Source organism: Panthera pardus, unplaced genomic scaffold (genome assembly GCF_024362965.1).
Source record: "Panthera pardus isolate Hobbes unplaced genomic scaffold, ASM2436296v1 HiC_scaffold_26, whole genome shotgun sequence".
NCBI lineage: Eukaryota > Metazoa > Chordata > Mammalia > Carnivora > Felidae > Panthera > Panthera pardus.
Genome location: NW_026526832.1, coordinates 37054065 through 37071869, shown reverse-complemented (window position 1 = coordinate 37071869; position 17805 = coordinate 37054065). Strand labels below are relative to the sequence as shown.

The 17805-nt window shown below is 46.7% G+C and overlaps 2 long non-coding RNA genes across 2 annotated transcripts; both read left to right on the top strand.

Moving 5' to 3' along the window:
- The first annotated feature begins 202 nt into the window (after positions 1–202).
- Positions 203–9866, top strand: LOC109269083 (uncharacterized). The gene is made up of 3 exons (XR_002080935.2): positions 203–277; positions 7819–7974; positions 9228–9866. It is a non-coding gene; the product is annotated as an uncharacterized LOC109269083 (long non-coding RNA).
- On the top strand, positions 1360–2234 carry LOC128773695 (uncharacterized). Its single transcript, XR_008418133.1, has 2 exons — positions 1360–2156; positions 2199–2234. It is a non-coding gene; the product is annotated as an uncharacterized LOC128773695 (long non-coding RNA).
- Positions 9867–17805: the final 7939 nt, after the last annotated feature.

Here is a 17805-nt window from a genome sequence, read left to right as displayed (position 1 = left end):
GTTTATGACTTTCAGGATATAACCTGCAACCACAGACAATATAAATTATATTACATTGCACTTTATAGCCGTATGAAGCACACACAAGACCTCACCGCTGGTGTGAAGGCTGGGGAGTGGGGGTGGGGTGTAATGAACTGTTTGTTTGTTTGTTTGTTTGTTTGTTTGTTTTCCTTCTTGGCTAAAAAACACCTTCATCCTATGACCGGAGGCCTCCACAGCCGCTGTGCTGAATGCCATTGCGACCACAAAAGAAAGCTGTCGATAAAGGATCGAGGTGAATATTTTCATTTCACTCTTAACTGACGTTGTGGCTTCCAGCACACATGGAGAAGCCACCTCCATTTCTGCCGTAGGCAGCCATCATTATTTTCGAGATGTATGTCATCGGCAACGCAAGGTACTGGACGGCGGACAGGATGGCTCTGTGGCCAGACTCGCCGGTATTTTTGTGTCGTTCTACTACGTATTCAGAAGAGGCGGGATGATGTTATCCTCCCTCAATAGCTCGTGTGGCTTCTAAATCCGGCCTCGTGTCTGGGCTTAAGGTTCGGCCTCTGAACCGAGAGCAGAGTAGGAACCCTGATTGTGTAAATGGACCGTCTAAATAAAAAATGAAGATAATCGAGCTTCAGAAATTGTTAAGGGCCAGAGGGAGAGAGGAAGGCAGCCCAGCTTTTGAAATGATGACAAGGCACTCACTTCTTCCCTGCACCTGCTGCCTGCGAAGTGCTGTGTTACTGAAGAGGCCCGCGGTCCGATCTGCATATCAAATAGCTGATTTGTAGATGAGGTCATTCCTTTTGTGGTCTGTCTGTTGCAGGCGCTGGGGATGGGCTGTTGCCTAGCAGTGGGCCACAGGGTCCCGCAGGCTCCTGGGGTCACTCGGCAGCCCCTCACCCATTCTAAATTCAGATCCAGGATTGTTTTCATGAATAAATCTCGGAAATAGCTAATGCATGGCTAAGTTCAAAGCGTGGGTGATATATGACCAGCGAGGCTTTTCTCTAATGACTTTAGTTCATCAGATTAGGTATTGTAGGAGCGAAAGGGTCGTCCAGTTGCCTTTCTGTGTCCTTCTCACTATCACACGATGGGGCGACCCCTTAGCGCATAAATATGGTACCCACTTTCCGCCTGCCCAGGTACAGCTTATTGTGTGATGGCATGGTGAAAAGATAAATTAAAACATGGTGCTCTGTGGACTATGAAAATATGGCAAAATCGGATTTGGATAACCGAGTGCAACTTTTAAGAAAGCTTTGTTACTCTTAGTTTGCTGTTAATCTGTTGGCTCTTGCTATGTGTGTGTGCACGTACACATGCGCGTGTGCATATTCATGCACACACACACACACACACGCGTGTTTCAAGCTGCGGCTTTTTCCAATAGACACCTGCAAAAGAATAAAACGGTGAATAAAAATCAGCGAAGGCCTTGATAATTGAGTCTTTGTGCGCTTCTCAATACAGAACAGTCTCTTTTACCTGGCCTGATTCTTCCAACTGTATTTTTCCATGGCTGCATGGGCTTTGACAAGTAGAGAAATTTCCAGAGCAGCATTCTCTTTTGAAAATTAAGAATCCGAAAGTGAGAACAAAATTTAGTCCAAATGCATTTAGGATGAAGCCCCTAGGTTAGAGGTATGAGTCTAGTCGTAGATGCTTTCTTGGGATAAACATCTTCTTTTGTTATATTTCCCGGATTCATCAGGGCCTTTCAGTTTCCATCGGCTGATTCTAGCCACAGCAGTAGCTTTTCAGATTAGGGACATTCTATCGTGGTAAGGAAAATCGGTCAACATAGCCGTGAATAGCTATAACGAGGCAAGGACGACGGTAATAGGGAGAAAGCCTGGTGCTCACGAATTGGTAAGAGAAGTACCACCTGCCAAAGGTGTCACCTCACGAATGACCTTAGGTACCTTCCCTGGACAAGGAAAATCAAACTACGTACGAGACACGAACATTTGTACACTTAGAAAATTTATTTCAGTTAAGCGTGGTCAGTAAGGGATGTTTCTCTGGTTGCGGGTGGGCAACGTAGGGGTAATAAAAAATACGCCTGTAAATGCTGCTTTTTATGCTTTTGAAGATTAACGATTCTGAATGATACTGAGGTATATTTTTTAATGTCTTGCAAAACTGACATGGAAGTATAGAAACAGAAATAGAAATAGAAATAGAAATAGAAATAGAAATAGACATAGAAATAGAAATAGAAATTATAGAGATGCCTCGTATCTGCTTAAGAGTTTAAACGCCATCGTTCCCTTGCAAATATTTCACTTCATTTGAACCTCCCTTTCTTCAGAGGCAGAAACTGGGGCTCTAGAGAGGATGACTTATTCAGGGTCCTTTTGCAAACACAGAGCCAAGGAAGGATTTGGTCTCTGCCGTGCCATTACGTTTCCCCAACAGCTAACCCTGGATGGACATCTATCGAAAATTATGGCTGAGCACATTAAGAAATACTGTTTTAAAATCATTATATATACACATATGGCATCTATATCAGATGTCTATCAGATAGTGCATGTGTAAAGAATCAGAAAGCAATTCACATTGTTTTCAAAGCGGCATTTTGTTTTTTAAATACACATATGCACATAAATGAAATACGGTAGCCCTTAAACCTCGTTCTGGAAATACAGTCTGGTCTTATATGTCGTGGAAGTCAGGAGACATCAGTTTCTTCGAGAAGTCTGTGTACTAAAGAGCTATCAAATCCTGACCAGCATTAATTAATGTTGCGTTCTTGTATCTGCAACATCAAATAATAGAAACTTAGTAAGGCGAGGTACCCCAAAAGCCCGGAAGGTATCAAATTTGCATCTAGATATAGCCTGATCTTTGACCCTCTTTACACACCGAAAACCCTTTGAAATTGAGGCTCTTGGCCACAGATTAATGAGCCGTAGGCGGGCCTGAGGGTCTGGTGATGATGCTCGGAGAATTTATGCAATTCATACAGCAGTGAAGAGGTTAACTTCAACCATCTCCTAGGGAACCAGCAGTGACAGCCCGACACACAGTCCTGGGAGATTACTGGTCTGCTGTTTAACAAAGTAAATTTTGATTGCTGTTGATTTTTTTTTTTGAGTCAATTTTTTTTTTCTTTCCCTGTATTCAAGCCAGTGCCAAGTAGCATGTTACAAATGCAGGGATATTCTCCATGCTAGAGAGAACTTGAGATTTAAAAACATCAACAACGGCAGTATTTGTAAAAATGCTCCAAGCCTGTGTTTACTTACAACAGCTTAGATTTGAATATTTGTGATGTAGAATCACCACGGGGAAAAATAGCCAAGGTGCGTCCGTCCGCCTCGTGAAGCGATTTCTAAATCTGCATCCACGTTCCCCACTCATGAGGAAGGGCCCATTTCTGCAAATCACACATAACTTGATTTTAAGGCGTTGGGTATTCCATGCTGTGTTTGCTATATTGGCTAGGTCTTTTTTTTAAGCCATCGTCTTGATTTTTAGAGTCGGCCAAAGCAGACATGTATGTAAGTCCCATTCACAGATACACACACACAAAAGATTTGTTCAAAGTTCCTCAAGCGTCCCCTCCCCCCACCCCATCCAAATCTTTCCCGGGTACCGTGGTGTCGACAAGAGGTAACACAACGACACGTGCGTTTGAGCTTAATGAGTGATTCATCTGCAGGCAGCGAGGGTCAAGATAAATCCACGGCAAAACAGTTCAGGTTGGAGAAGGAATATAAGGAACATTTTTATTTATCGTGCTGCCTAATAAAGAACCGATCTCTCCTTGCATAAACCCACAGCCGCCAACGTGACAACGATTTGCACCCTTGTGCTCTAAGATTGACTTTCTCCAGAATGCGTTTTGTTCTCCCACCCGAGACCCATCGGTCAGCCTCCTTGGCGTGGGTTTTGTTTGTTCCTCAGCTATCTGATCATTGTCCTCCAAATACTGGAGAATGCCTGAAGTCCCCCCCCAAAAAATTCAAAACAAAATAAGACCATGATTTGGATGATAAATTGCAGGGCGCATGTGGGTGTGGCCCTGGGCCTCGGCGAAGAGGGCACCAGGAGCGAGACCTATTTCACAACAGCAGTTCTGATCCCCAGAAGTGACCGAGGGGTGGGCCCTGAGGAGCTTTCCGACCAAAAGGCCAGTGCTTGGGGTCCGCTCCAGGAACCCAGGAGGCTGTTACCCTACAAAAGAGCTTTGTGAAGCCAAATCTTTAATTCCAAGAGCAATGCCTAATTTATACCCCGCAGCAGGCTGGGTATTCTGCCTCTGCTATGTTTACAACATTTCTGGGGTATCCCTTTGTTATCGTAGATACCAATGGAGAATCAAAGGCTGGCTTTTCCCCACCCCCTGGTCATCACCCAGCATTCTGTCATCCTCACTCTGCTTGAGATTAGAAAAACCAACAACACGATCCCCAAATCTAATGAAGAGACAACGCTGAGGAATGGATGTGATTTTTTTTTTTTTTTTTTTTTTTTGCAGCGAGCAGATAGTCTAGTAGTAAATTCTGTGATGTTCCCTACATCAATGGTGCATAACCATGTGCTTTTCTTAATAGGATTTATGCTTGTCGGCTTTCTCTATGCCCTGCCATGCTAGATAAAGGGAAGGCTGAGTCCCCGCAGTAACCATAGCCACTGCAGTGCTGGCAAATTCCTCCTAAGCATAAAACAGGCAACGCGAGGGAAGAATCCGTCCGCTTATACATAAACATGACAGACTGCTATCTGGAAGCCGAGGGTATCTAGCCTCCAGATTGCATTCAGATCTCCTGACGGTCGGGCCAGCTCCCCCTCTTAAATCCTCCCTTTGCAACATCTGCCGCTGGACCACAAGGAAAGCTTCCCTCTTTCCAGACTCAAACCCACTTCTAGCCAAATGTCACCCGGACTCCACGGAGGACGGAGGGAGGAGAATTGTCGACGCGTCTGCTCTGACTGCAAAGGTTATTTCACTGTCTTCGAGATGACTCTTGAGCAGCCGGCAGCGCTTAGGACGGACGGGCACCCTGAATGCGCGGGTTGCTAGGAGATAACTCCAGCTTTCAGCCGGCATTGGCCGGAGTTATCTCTAATTGACAGCTCCTTACCCTAAGGGTCTAATTCTAACCTTGAGACCGAGACGATAATGAGAGGGCAGCTTTGCCATCACCCTGCTTCTGGCGAAGGCGAGGAGATTACCGGCCGCCTGTTTTTCTGGGGTTTTGTTATGCTTCTTAGGACGGAGGCAATGAGAGACGCACAGGGGCTGCTGTCTGCAGCCCGGCTTTGTGTCACTTGGGGGCTTGTTTGATTCATGCCACCTGAATAAACTTGCGCTTTCTGTTCAGATGGTCTCCCTTTGAAAGGAGAAGGGCACGCAGGGAGGAGAAGCCTTTGCTGCACTTTGAAACGATTTGGAATTTGAGCAGGGAAGGTGGGTTTCTTTAAAAGGGCGGGGAGGGGGGAGGAGGGGAGGGAAAGAAAAGGGAAGAAAACACTAGATCCCCGTGTTCAAGCGCTCGCTCCTCCCCCCAGGGTCGTGAATGGCTCTCCCTGCAGTCTCTGCTGCTTGTAAGAACTTATTTAGGACTGGGGGGGGGGGGGGGGGAGCGGTAAAGCCAGAAGCAACAGACAGGAAGAGACGGGCAGGCCCGCAAAAGGGGGTGTTACCATGCGGCCCATCCCGCAAGGCTGCTGACTTATTTTGCGGAAGCAAACTGGGTAGATCTGTGCAATCAATTCACGTCCAGCCTGAAGCTAAGCTGGCCCTCGGGCTGAGGGGTCCTCTGCGTTTGGGAGGCATCTATTCGGGGACACAGTAGGGGCGGGGGGGGGAGGATTCCAGGGACCGGCTGGCAGGTCAGCAAGGAGAGGCCCTCTGATTCCAGGAGACACCATTGCAGTCCAGTCGCTCGCTGTTCCTCCCACAGGGCCTCACCCCTCCTCTGCACACCCGCAGCCAGTGGAAACACTCAGGCCAGCTCTGCATTTCTGAACCCGAGGGTTGCCATTTCACAGATAGCACACCTCGCGTGCCCGCTTCCCGCGAGCACCCGCGTGGTTTTCGCTGATGGTGAGCGGGGTCTCTGGAATATTTCAAACGGAGAAAGGCCTCCAGAGTCCAGACCCGAGAGGCTCAGAGACCCTGCTTTTGTCCTCTGCGATTCCGCATCACCCGGACACCAAAAGGCCTGAGTTTTCAAGCCAACAGAGGGAGAGAGGGGCGAAGGCCAAAGACCAAACCCAAAGAATATCCTTCGGCAAAATACTGTGCTATTTTCCCTCTATTTTCTAAAGATTTTTATTGAGATTCCTGCAAAGCAGGGCTGTTTCTGAAGGGGGGGTATTATTTTCCAATGCAACCTTTGAGGGAGGAAAACAAAAAAACTACGAGAGCCACAACTCCCTAGAGTTTTAGTAACATTTTATTTAATTTATAAATACAGTTTTTTTTAAAGCGCGTATCTAGGAAAACAAGGAAAAATGTTAATGATCAACACAGTCAGTAAGTGAGGACTTTCTTCTCGAATGATTTTTTTTTTGTAAATTGCGGATTTTACTTAAATATCAGTTCAATTTACAGAAGGGCTGTAAGAGCACTGCAAACATTGCACAACCTTTACAGACCCAACAATTATTCACCTTTTGCACACTGTTCTTACCTTCTTTCTGTGTGTGTGTGTGTGTGTGTGTGTGTGTGTGTGTGTATTTACTGAGTTTTATTTTTCTTCTTATTTTTCATTATCTTTTATCCTTCCAGACACATTTGGTAAGAAGCTGAACATGACATGTCTCGTTACCTCTAAATATTTCATTCTGTTTATCCTAAGAACAAGAATATTCTCCTACATAATCCCTGTATAATTATCCAAATCAGGATATTTAACAACAATGCAAAACCACCAGCTAATTCAAAATCCATGATCAAAGTTATCTGTTGTCTCAGAAATGTCCTTCATTGCTATGTTTTCCCAGGTCTGGATCAATTCCAAACCTTACATTACATTTAGGTGTCCACGGGAGGTTTGTAATCATCTCACCAAGAAAGGTCTAGAAAGTTCACAGTGCCATACTGCAGGACATTTTCAATCTTCAGTTGTTTTGAATATAAAACACTTGGGGGAAAGGAGACACCTCCAGATGGGTCAGGGCGCTGGTTCTGAGGAGTTGCATTATGCAGAAGATAAATCCTGACTTCTCTAAAGAGAAACGGGGCCCTTATTTTCACATACGACCTCAAGCAAATACCAACAATGCCAGTGTAAAACAAATGTTTTGTTAAAATAATCTTGATCTGGGGCGCCTGGGTGGCGCAGTCGGTTAGGCGTCCGACTTCAGCCAGGTCACGATCTCGCGGTCCGTGAGTTCGAGCCCCGCGTCGGGCTCTGGGCTGATGGCTCGGAGCCTGGAGCCTGTTTCCGATTCTGTGTCTCCCTCTCTCTCTGCCCCTCCCCCGTTCATGCTCTGTCTCTCTCTGTCCCAAAAATAAATAAAATAATCTTGATCTTACACAAAATGAGAAGTGCCACTCATGACATGAGAGCTGGAGAAATCAGCATATTTCTGAAAGATTCTTACACATGGGCTTTCATTAGTGTAGACACTTCTCCACCCCAGACAGGGGGAAGGAGATAGGAAGACAGTGAGTGACAGAGACAGCGTGGAAATTAGAAACGGAATAAATAATCAGCTCAGGATGCAAAGAAATAAATAATGCATAGAGAAACAAAGGAATTTTTAATTTAAAAAATGAAGTTTTTGTATTATCTTATTATCATGAATGTTCTCCATAAGGCGGATCGTGTTGCCATTGCGAATATTGTCTTGCAGTTCTGGTCGTGGACCTGTTTGGGGTCCAAGATGCCTGTGCCCCTCTTGTGCCCCCCTCTCCCAGAGGAGGGGATGATCACCCTTCTCCGTGAGGTTCCGGCTGTGTACCCGAGCCGACGTGAGTTCTCTCCGAGGTGAGTCGTAAAAACACACCAGGTGAGTTGTCGCACAAAGGAAAGTCTGTGCAGCAAATGAGATCAGGGGGAATGACTTCCAAAGCCCTGGCTCCCTGGGCAAGGGGGGCTGGGCTCCTTTTATTCGGGGTCAGGATGAACACCTAGGTAGGGAGGCCTCGCCACCGCAGGTGGAGGCGGCTTGAGGTCACGCGGGCGCCTTAAGGAGACCCGCCTGTGCATACTCTGTATGTTATGTACACGAGGCTCCTGTTCCCAGGGTGGAGACTTAGAATCACAGTGAAGTAAAGGGACCGGCCCCTCTCTGTGGTCCATCTGCGCAGGCGTGAGTGTGTGTGTTTGGGGGGGGGGGGGGGGGGGGCGGGATGCCCAAACTGGTCTGGCCGGTCTGTCCCTGTGGGAACCTTGAGCTGTTATTGCTTGAGGGATAGTTTCCATCTCCGTCATGGGATGTTAGGGTCCTCGCCTGAGTAAGGAGGCGAGCTGGAAAGAAGAGCTGAGGGAAAAATGTGGGACAAAGGCCGGTGGCTACAAGCAGGTGAGCTGTAAAGGTCAGGTCTTGGGGTCCGGCTGGTGACAGCTTTTGCGCATGCGTTGTGTTGATGTGACGTCTGAGCTCTGAGGGCGCACGCTAGTCCCATATAGCCGTGCACACGGTCCTTAGTTTCTAGCCTCTTCCTAATTCTACAGGAATAAGTTCAATGGAAGGGCCATCACAGATGGATATAAAATTCCTGGAATCGATCTCTCCCATGTTTCCCAGTGACTCGGTAGGAGCATTCTGTGTTTCTTGATAACGCAAAGCTTGATGTGTATGCATACACAACTACCACCTCTGCTTAGCTCCCAAACTAACCTTTCTGGAGCTGCCACCTGACGTTACCTTTCCGTCCCTGTGTGCATTTGTCAGCCCACACAATTTTCTACGCAATTAAAAATGGCACCCGGTACTTTTCCATGGGCAACGATTCTTCCGCGAGCCAGTTCTAAATTCATTCTTTTACACTCTGCATTTCTGTTTCAAAGCCAGCAATTGACTCTAGGTGGTGGCCTATCAGACAGGGTGGTGGGTGTATGCAGTGGGTTTCAATTCAGAAGGTGAGCTCTTCTAGAAAAGAAGTTCCGCAGAAGGAGAGGGGGGCAGATCCAGAATGGTGCGCGGGCAGCTGTGTGGTAGGTGAGGGTTTTTTTTTATGACTCAAATGAATAGTGTCTGTATTTGTTTGTTGGTCTTGATTGACGTGTAATTGACATACAATATCCTATTCCTTCCAGGTGTACGTCGTAGAGATTTGATATTTCCATACATCATGAGATGATCCCAGTGGTAAGTCTAGTCACCACCTGTGATCGTACCAAATGATTACTATATGAGTGACCATATTTCCTCCGTTGTACCTCACATCCCATGTCTTCCCTATTTTGTTGGTGGAAGTCTGTGACCTCTTAATTCCCTCACCCATTTTGTAGGGAGAGGGGACTAGTAAAATTAGACCCTGATGATAAGGCATGAGAAGGAAATATGTTTCAAATGCACGTCTACGTGGGAGGGGCTCCTACATAAAAACCATGTTATGAAAAGGGCCCACAGAACAAACGTGTGTCCTTGGAGAGTCTGGTTGCTTTAAGTTAAGAGCACATCTGGGGGTTTTCTGCACATACTGGAGTCAATTATATCTTATCTCTATATGGAGTCATTCAACAAGCACACCCTGTTCTCGGTCATGCCTATGACCCTTGCCATGGCTCATGTGGCAGTGTCTGTAGACCAGCATTCATGAAAGGCCACCCGAGCCACCAGCGTGCACGGAGCTTACCCTAGAACTACCTCTCCACTATCGACAGAGAGGATCTCAGGACAACTCACAGAGGAACAAAAGTGCTCAATAAATACTTACTCTCATTTGTAACCTCCTCCGTCTCCTCTCTGATGTCTTCTCATTGGGCTTTGATCTTTGGAAGAGATGGGGTGACCTACCGTGAGCATAGGTATATTCCTGAGTCTATCCAGAGGCTGAATCCATGGTATTCCTTGAGGTTTCTCCGTCTTTATTATTTTTAAGACAGCTCATCTTTCCTCCAGAATGTCCCCTGGTGCTTCTGCTTTGAGGTCAAGGCAGTCAGTCCCCTGCCAAAAGCCGAATAAATATGCTATTGAACCCATTAGTGCATTAGCTCAAAATAAATAACACTCAAACGTGAGCGTTGCTTAGGGGCCATTTTTGGAATTTGAAGCCTCAGAGTGAGAAATTCAGAATTTCCTGTTTTGTGCCCAAACAGTAGAGCCGTTATTGGGAGCGTAGAGCAAGGCGGGGGATGGCGGACCTTTTGTTCTATCAAAGGAGGAAAGCAGGTAATGGGTGTGGCTGCCGTGACCACATACAAAACCTGGATGGGCTTCGTGCTGATTTTCTGGGTGGAAGCTCTCATTCGAAAACAACAACAAAAACAAAAAAAAGAAAGAAAAAATGACCATCTCCTGTGTTTTGCCTGGGGTTGACGATATCACACAGCCTTGGCTTTCAGGAACTCCGAAGGCACGTAGCTGTTAGTGGGCTGTGTGCCACACAAGTCCACTACGAATAAATTGTTCTGGGATCACAGATGAGGAAAATTGATTCTCCCGTGTGGAGGTAGGGATGACTTCACAGGGGAAGTGACATTTGCACTGTCGCTTGAAAAGTTGGGTGGGGCTTTGCCATGCAGTTAAATGACAAATTATCGCCCCAGGCAGCCAAATCAGGTCAAACTCAGGGCGGGGGGGGGGGGGGGGGGGGGGGCTGTGAAATTTCATGGCATGGTCTCAGAACTAGGATACACCTGTGTCGAGAGGGTTTGGGGTGCAGGAAGGAAGGGGAACACAGTCTGGGTGCATGGTCACCTGGGCTGGGTGGTCCTGGGGTTCGTTCTGGGCTGAGGTGTAGAGCCCCTGCTGGGAACGATGCCCTTTGCCGGGCACTCTGGATGCAGCAGCCAGACGCCATGACCCCAACACATGAACAACAAATGGAGAATTTCAGAAGGTGATGAGGGTTACAAAACGATGAAATATGTTACCATCATAGATAACATCTGTGCAGTGGGGAGAGGAATCCTACTTCCAATGGGGTTTCAGGAATGCTCTCTGAGGGACGGCTCTCCGGCTGGTGGCTGGGCCGTGGGTCTGAGGCTCACGGTCCAGAGAAGTCCAGACTAAGGGGAACGATTGCCAGCACGTGCCTCGGACGGTCTGCACCGGGAAGAGGTCCCCATCACAACAGCTGTGCTCCTGCCCAAATAGGAATACTCAGAGTGATCGCAAGAAAACATTGCACAAACGCAGATTAAGCCACATTCTACAGGGGCGCCTGTATGGCTCTGTCAGTTAAGCTTCTGACTCTGGTTTCAGCTCAGGTCATTATCTCACGGCTCCCGTGATCGAGCCCCATGTCGGGCCCTGCACTGACAGTGAGGAGCCTGCTTGGCATTCTCTCTCTCTCTCTCTCTCTCTCTCTCTGCCCCTCCCCTGCTTGAGCTCTCTCTCTCTCCCTCAAAATAAATAAATAAACTTAATTTTTTAAAAAAGACACATTCTACAAAGGACCTAGCCTAGTTTCTCCGGTGGCTAAAACCTGAGCCAGGTCTGTTGATGACACAACAGAAGCGGGGCCTGAATTTCCTGTGCCGTATTTCTGAGAAATGTTTCTTTGTTGTTGAAAACTCACACTGCAGGATTAGGGGTAGAGGACATCTTATCTGTAATTTATTTTTAAATGATTCATAAAAATATGTAGCTATGTGCGTGCGTGTGTGTGCGTCTGTGTGTGTGTGTGTGTGTGTGTGTGTGTGTGTGAAGGAGACACAGCACACGAAGGAGAGGGAGGTCTGGTGCAACAAGGGCCGTACAGCTCAGCCTCCATCACCATAAGATGCATTTGTCATTGGAGGGGCACTTCAGGCCCCTTCAGCACCATGTGCGTAGGGGGGAGTCGGGGGGACCTGAGATTCTGCCTCCCGGCCCTGCGGGAGGACAAAGCATCCCTGCAGCCCCGGGGTCCCTGCGCTCCGAGAAGGCAGGAGCCCCTCCCCTCCGTGAGCCCCACTCCACTGGCCCTCCCAGGCACGCTCCTCAGAAATGTGCCATTCCCTCCCTGCGCTCTGACCCCACCCCTCTGCCCTCCTGCCCATCCCGCCAGCACCCACCCCTCCGTTTCCTCCACGGAAGCTGCCTCTGTCCCCTACTGCTGTCAACGTGCCTCTCACACCAGGTCCCAGATGTGCAGTTTCCACCTGGCTGCCGTCCAGGGTCTTAGGGCCGGGACTCCAGCTCGCCCCTCAGGACCTAGGGGGGCAGGCACGTGACGACGACGGCTAGCCGTGGCCTCACAGGCCACCCCGTGGACGTTCACCGTTCCCTGGAGAACGGAGTCACATCGGTATCAACTTGGTCTGTTCAACTCTCCAGGGTTGTGCTGATGATCCATATTTCTCTGTCTAGCAGAGTATCATTTCACAGCGTCGGTTTAAGACGGCAAGTTCTGGCAACAGCTTGAAGTTCCATCTGGCTAATGGAGAACTCGCTCTCCGGGTACATATTGGCACCTAACCCCAGTCTTCTTGAGGGATGACAGCTGGGCCGTGATGCTGTGCTCAGCCTGCTAAGCACTGTGCAATCTGACTCATCCTCTCCCGACCTGAGAAAGCTCAATTCCCCATTGAGAGGGACTCAAATGCCCCATTGTGAAGGCAGCTCTGCCTCCACCAACAATGAGAGGTCGCCAATCGGGGGCTATTTAAATGGGAAGTCAAAGGTCCGCTGGATCTTTCCCATCAAAGATTAAATCCCTCGTTCCAGGAAAAGAGAAAGTGGAAACTCCTATTATCAGGAAACTATAGGAGGAACCATAAACCAATGACACCAGTGATCTTTTCCAATTAGACTCCTGTAACTTATAGGGGGAAACACTTAGCTGATGGCTTAAATAGTTTTATTTCCTCTCAGTTATATACAGGACCAATCTGTCGTGCTGACTCAACTAAGTCTGATCGCTTCACCTGGGTCGGTGCATCATTTTTCTGGCTTAAGAATTTCCAGTCTCCTAATGCTTAAAACATCCAACACGATTTTCAGTCTGGAGCCCTAGACCTCCTCTCCTTCCCACCCAAATCCTCCCTGGGTCCCATTTCCAACACTGTTCAAAACCAGCCCTTATTACGGTTTCTTCCCTTGCTAATGAAAATCAAAAGTCTCCTCCAGCCTCCCCAGATCTGAGGCCCTAGTTTTCACCCCCATGACTGTTTGGTCAGTGAACTGAGAGTCATCACCGAATGGAAAACGGCCCCACATTCAAATCCTTGTGCTGTTCCTTACTGGCTGAAAAATGGTGGATTACGTGTTCAAACCTCTCTGCCTCTCAGTTTTATTTCCTGTAAAGACAGGATGTTCATCTCATAAGACAATCTGAATTTTTAGCTTGAATATGCCATCAACCAACTGTACACAAGTTATCCTGCATACCTGGTACACAGTAGTACAACAAGCGTTCACACAATTTCTTGTGTCAGTTGGATCCGTTGGATGACCCACTGCCCATGGTAGCCTTTGTCATTCTTTTTTCTTTTATTTTTTAAATGTTTATCTCTCTATCTATCTATCTATCTATTTTGAGAGAGAGACAGAGAGACAGAGAGCAGGGAAGCGGCAGAGAGAGAGAGGGAGAGAGAGAGAGAGAGAGAGAGAGAGAATCCCAAGACTCTCAGTGTGGAGCCTGACATGGGGTTTGAACTCACAAACCGTGAGATCATGACCTGAGCTGAAACCAAGAGTTGGAGGCTTAACCTACTGAACCACCCGGGCACCCCAACCTTTGTCATTCTTTAAAGAGAGAAAGCATGGATGTGTGCCCAGCAGCTCAGAAATCCCACGACGTGTGTTATATTCTCGCCAGCTGTTTCATGGAAATTCACCTGGTAGGTCATCTCAGCAGAACATTTTCTTGTTCCTTCTCATTGCTGTTCCCACCCAGAGTATTTATTTAATAAATACAAATTGACTTCCCATATTTCAGGGCTTGAAGCAGTAGTCTGCGGGGCCATGAATTAAATAATTTGTCTTACTAACAGAAAAGGGCATGGTACTCTCAATTTGTGATAAATATGTAAATGAATCAATTTCCAGCAGCTAATCGTGTGCTCCCCACACAGCAGGCCTTCAGTAAGTGTTCCTGACTTACTGGCGGGCGGAGATCACAAAGCTCTTGGGTTTCAAGCCATGTGGCAAAGGGAAATAATCCCTGTGTTCTGTTAGTCTCCTGTTTTTTTTTTTTTAATGTTTATTTATTCTTGAAAGAGAGAGAGAGGGACAGAGTATGAGTGGGGGAGGGGAGAGAGAGGGAGAGAGACACAGAATTCGAAGCAGGCTCCAGGCTCCGAGCTGTTAGCACAGAGCCTGACACGGGGGTGGGGGGGGGGGGGAGTGCTCGAACCCAGGAGCAGTGAGGTCATGACCTGAGCCGAAATCGGATGCTTAACCAACTGAGCCATCCCAGCCCCCTTGGTTTTTTATTTTTAATTTTAATTTTTTAAAGTTTATTTTTATTTATTTTGATAGAGATATAGAGAAAAAGCAAGGGAGGAGCAGAGAGAGAGAAGGAGAAAGAGAGAATCCCAAGTAGGCTCCACAACGTCAGCGCCGAATCTGACGTGGGGCTCGAACTCGCAAACCGCGAGATCATGACCTGAGTGGAAGTCAAGAGTCAGACGATTAGCTGGCTGAGCCACACACGGGTCCCTGTCTCTTGGTTTTTGATGATCACATATAACCAGAGATGCACAGATTTCAATAGGAAGAAATGTCACTGTTTCTACACCCTACCCCAGTCTTCAAAGCCCTACACTGCTGAGCACGTATGCTGGTCCCGAATATATGGAAACCAAAGTCTCAATAACTAATTCTTTTTAACTGAAGCTCATATTCTCTCCCCTTTCCTCCCTTTCTGCCCCTTTTATGTAAATGGTATCTTCTCTAAGCCATAATCATCCATCCAGTGGAGGATGGAGACTGGTCGCCTAGGTCAGTTCATCGTCATATGGATTATATGATTCGATTATTTGCATACTTTTTCTTAATAACCAATCTATTCAATGTACATTGAACACTGACTGTGAATGGTCCTGGTACCAGATGCGTGGGATACAGAAATGAACCGTGCGTAAGATTGCAGCTATTGGGGCAGCCAGGTATGGGAGCAGTCATGCGATAAAGGGCAGGTCCAGGGGCTGGGACAGGACTCAGTGGGGCTCCAGTGAGGAGTGACCTAATGATAAAATTTTTTGAGTTTCTCCTTAAGAGATTTCTAAGAAATATGAATCATTGTCAACCTTTACAACAATACAGAGAACTTTGTGAGTCCCTATGCAACAGAAGTTGTATTAGTTTCCTCTTTTCCAGAAATTTTGTCCAAGATCTAATTTGCCTACGGCAAAATACACAGTTTTCTATATGCATAATTTGATGAGTTTTGACAAAGGCAAACACCTTGTCTTTTATGGTTAGTGTGTTTGTTTCTTGTCTATAAAATCTTTGCCTACCTTTTTTCTTCTGTCATTTTCTTTTATTTTTTGTCTTCATGATAATTCCCATGAATTCGAATTCCCGTCACCTATTTCCCCCTTCCCCCCACCCAACTCCCCTCTGGTAACCACCCGTGTGGTCTCTTTAGTTAAGATTCTGTTTCTTGGTTTGTCTCTCTCTTTCCTTTTCTCCTTTGTTCATTCATCTTGTTTCTTAAATTCCACATGGTAGTGAAATCCTATGGTATTTGTCTTTCTTTGATTGATTTGTTTTCCTTAGCATTGTACTCTCTAGCTCAATCCATGCTGTTACAAATGGCAAGATTTCACTCTTTCTTATGCCTGAGGAATATTCCACTCTATATACCACATCTTCTTTATCCATTCCTCTATCAGTGGACATTCGGGTTGCTTCCGTATCTTGCCTATTGTAAATAATGCTGCTATAAACATAAGGGTGCATGTTTCCCTTTGAATTAGTGCTCTTGTACTTTTTGGGTAAACACCCAGTAGTATGATTCCTAGATCAAAGGGGAGTTCTATTTTTAATTTTTTGAGGAACCTCCACACTGGTTTCCACAGTGGCTGCACCAGTTTGCTTTGCCACCAACAGTGCACAAGGGTTCCCCTTTCTCCACAGCCTCACCAACACCTGTTGTTTCTTGTGTTTTTAATTTTAGCCATTCTGACAGATGTGAGGGGATATCTTACCGTTGTTTTGATTTGCATTTCCCTGATGATAAGTGATGTCGGTCATCTTTTCATGTGTCTATTGGCCATCTGTAAGTCTTTTTTTTTGGGAAAATGTCCATTGATGTCTTTTGGCCATTTTTAAATTAATTATTTGTTTCTTTGGCTGTTGAGTTGTATCAGTTCTTTATATATTTTGGGTGCTAACCCTTTATCAGATATGTTATTTGCAGATATCTTCTCCCATTCAGTAGGTTGCCTTTCACTCTTGTTGATTGATTGTTTCCTTTGCTGTGCAGAAATTTTTATTTTGATGTAGTCCTAGGAGTTTATTTTGCTTTTGCTTCCCTTTTCCTCAGGAGACACATCTAGAAAAGCGTTTCTTGCTGATGATCTAGAGATTGCTGTCTGTGCTCTCTTCTGGGATTTTTATAAAATCTTTGCCTACCTGAAGACTTTGAAGACTTTCTTTCTTTTCTTTTAATGCTCATTTGTTTGTTTTGAGGGGGGTTGGGCAGAGAGAGAGAAGCCCAAGCCGGCTCCCTGCTGTCAGTGCAGAGCCTGACTCAGGGCTCACTATCGTGACCTCGAGATCATGACCTGATCCGCAATCAAGAGTCAGACGCTTACCCCCCCCCCCCCCCAAGCCACCCAGGCGCCCTGTGGAGATTTTCTCTAATGTTTTCTTCTAAAAGTTTTATGATTGAAAATTTTACATTTGGATCCGTGAACCATTTGGAGTTGAAAATAAAGGGATCAGAAACATGCAAAGATAAGAATAAGGAGTAGCAGTTCAAAACAACTAGGTTGTATTGTTATGAGAAATTGCTCTCCCAGGGACACTGGGAAATCCATCATTACAGATTCATTCCTTTGGCTACCACGCTGCTGTCTTAGGATGAGTACCAAGCTATGATGTTTGTGGACACTGCCACTTTCATATAGATTAGCTTACCTATTCCTTGCCAGAATTTCCAACCTAAGAACCTTATTGAGGTGTAGCCTCCTGAATAAACACACAATGCTGCCATTTTGTGCGAAGAGCCTTCCAGAAGAAGACTCTGTAAGTGGGTGACTGGAAAGAGGAGGAGCGCAGAAAGCAGGGAGGGAAAAGAGCCCCGTAACCAGCCTCTGACTCCGCATCCTGAGTTTTACTCCCCCCCCCCCCAGATGTTCCCATTTTAAGTCCTACTGCTGCTATCAGGGATGACCCATCAGTGTGGTCCTCATTTAGGCTTTGACATTGGTCCTGCTGGACTCCCCGCTATTAGGGGGTTCACGCTGCTCTGAAGCAAAGCAGCGGAAATGGGTGAAACCCGTCGGAACCGTGCCCGCGCTGGCCTCAGGTGCTGCCATCATACAAGCGACGTCATACGTTGACAAGCCATCGTAGCACCTAGAGAGTCAGATCCAGCCCTGGTCCAGGAGTGAGATGGGGACAGTTTGGGGAGGTGACAGAGTGGACGGAAGCCGGTACCTGAGACCATTCCACTGCTGACCTCGACGTGACGCTCGAGAAAGCTGGGTGCTGGGCATTTTGTGCGCACCGCTCCTTCCCAAACTCTTACCGTGTGTGTTGCAAAATGGGGGTCCGATAAGCACCGTTCGAGTG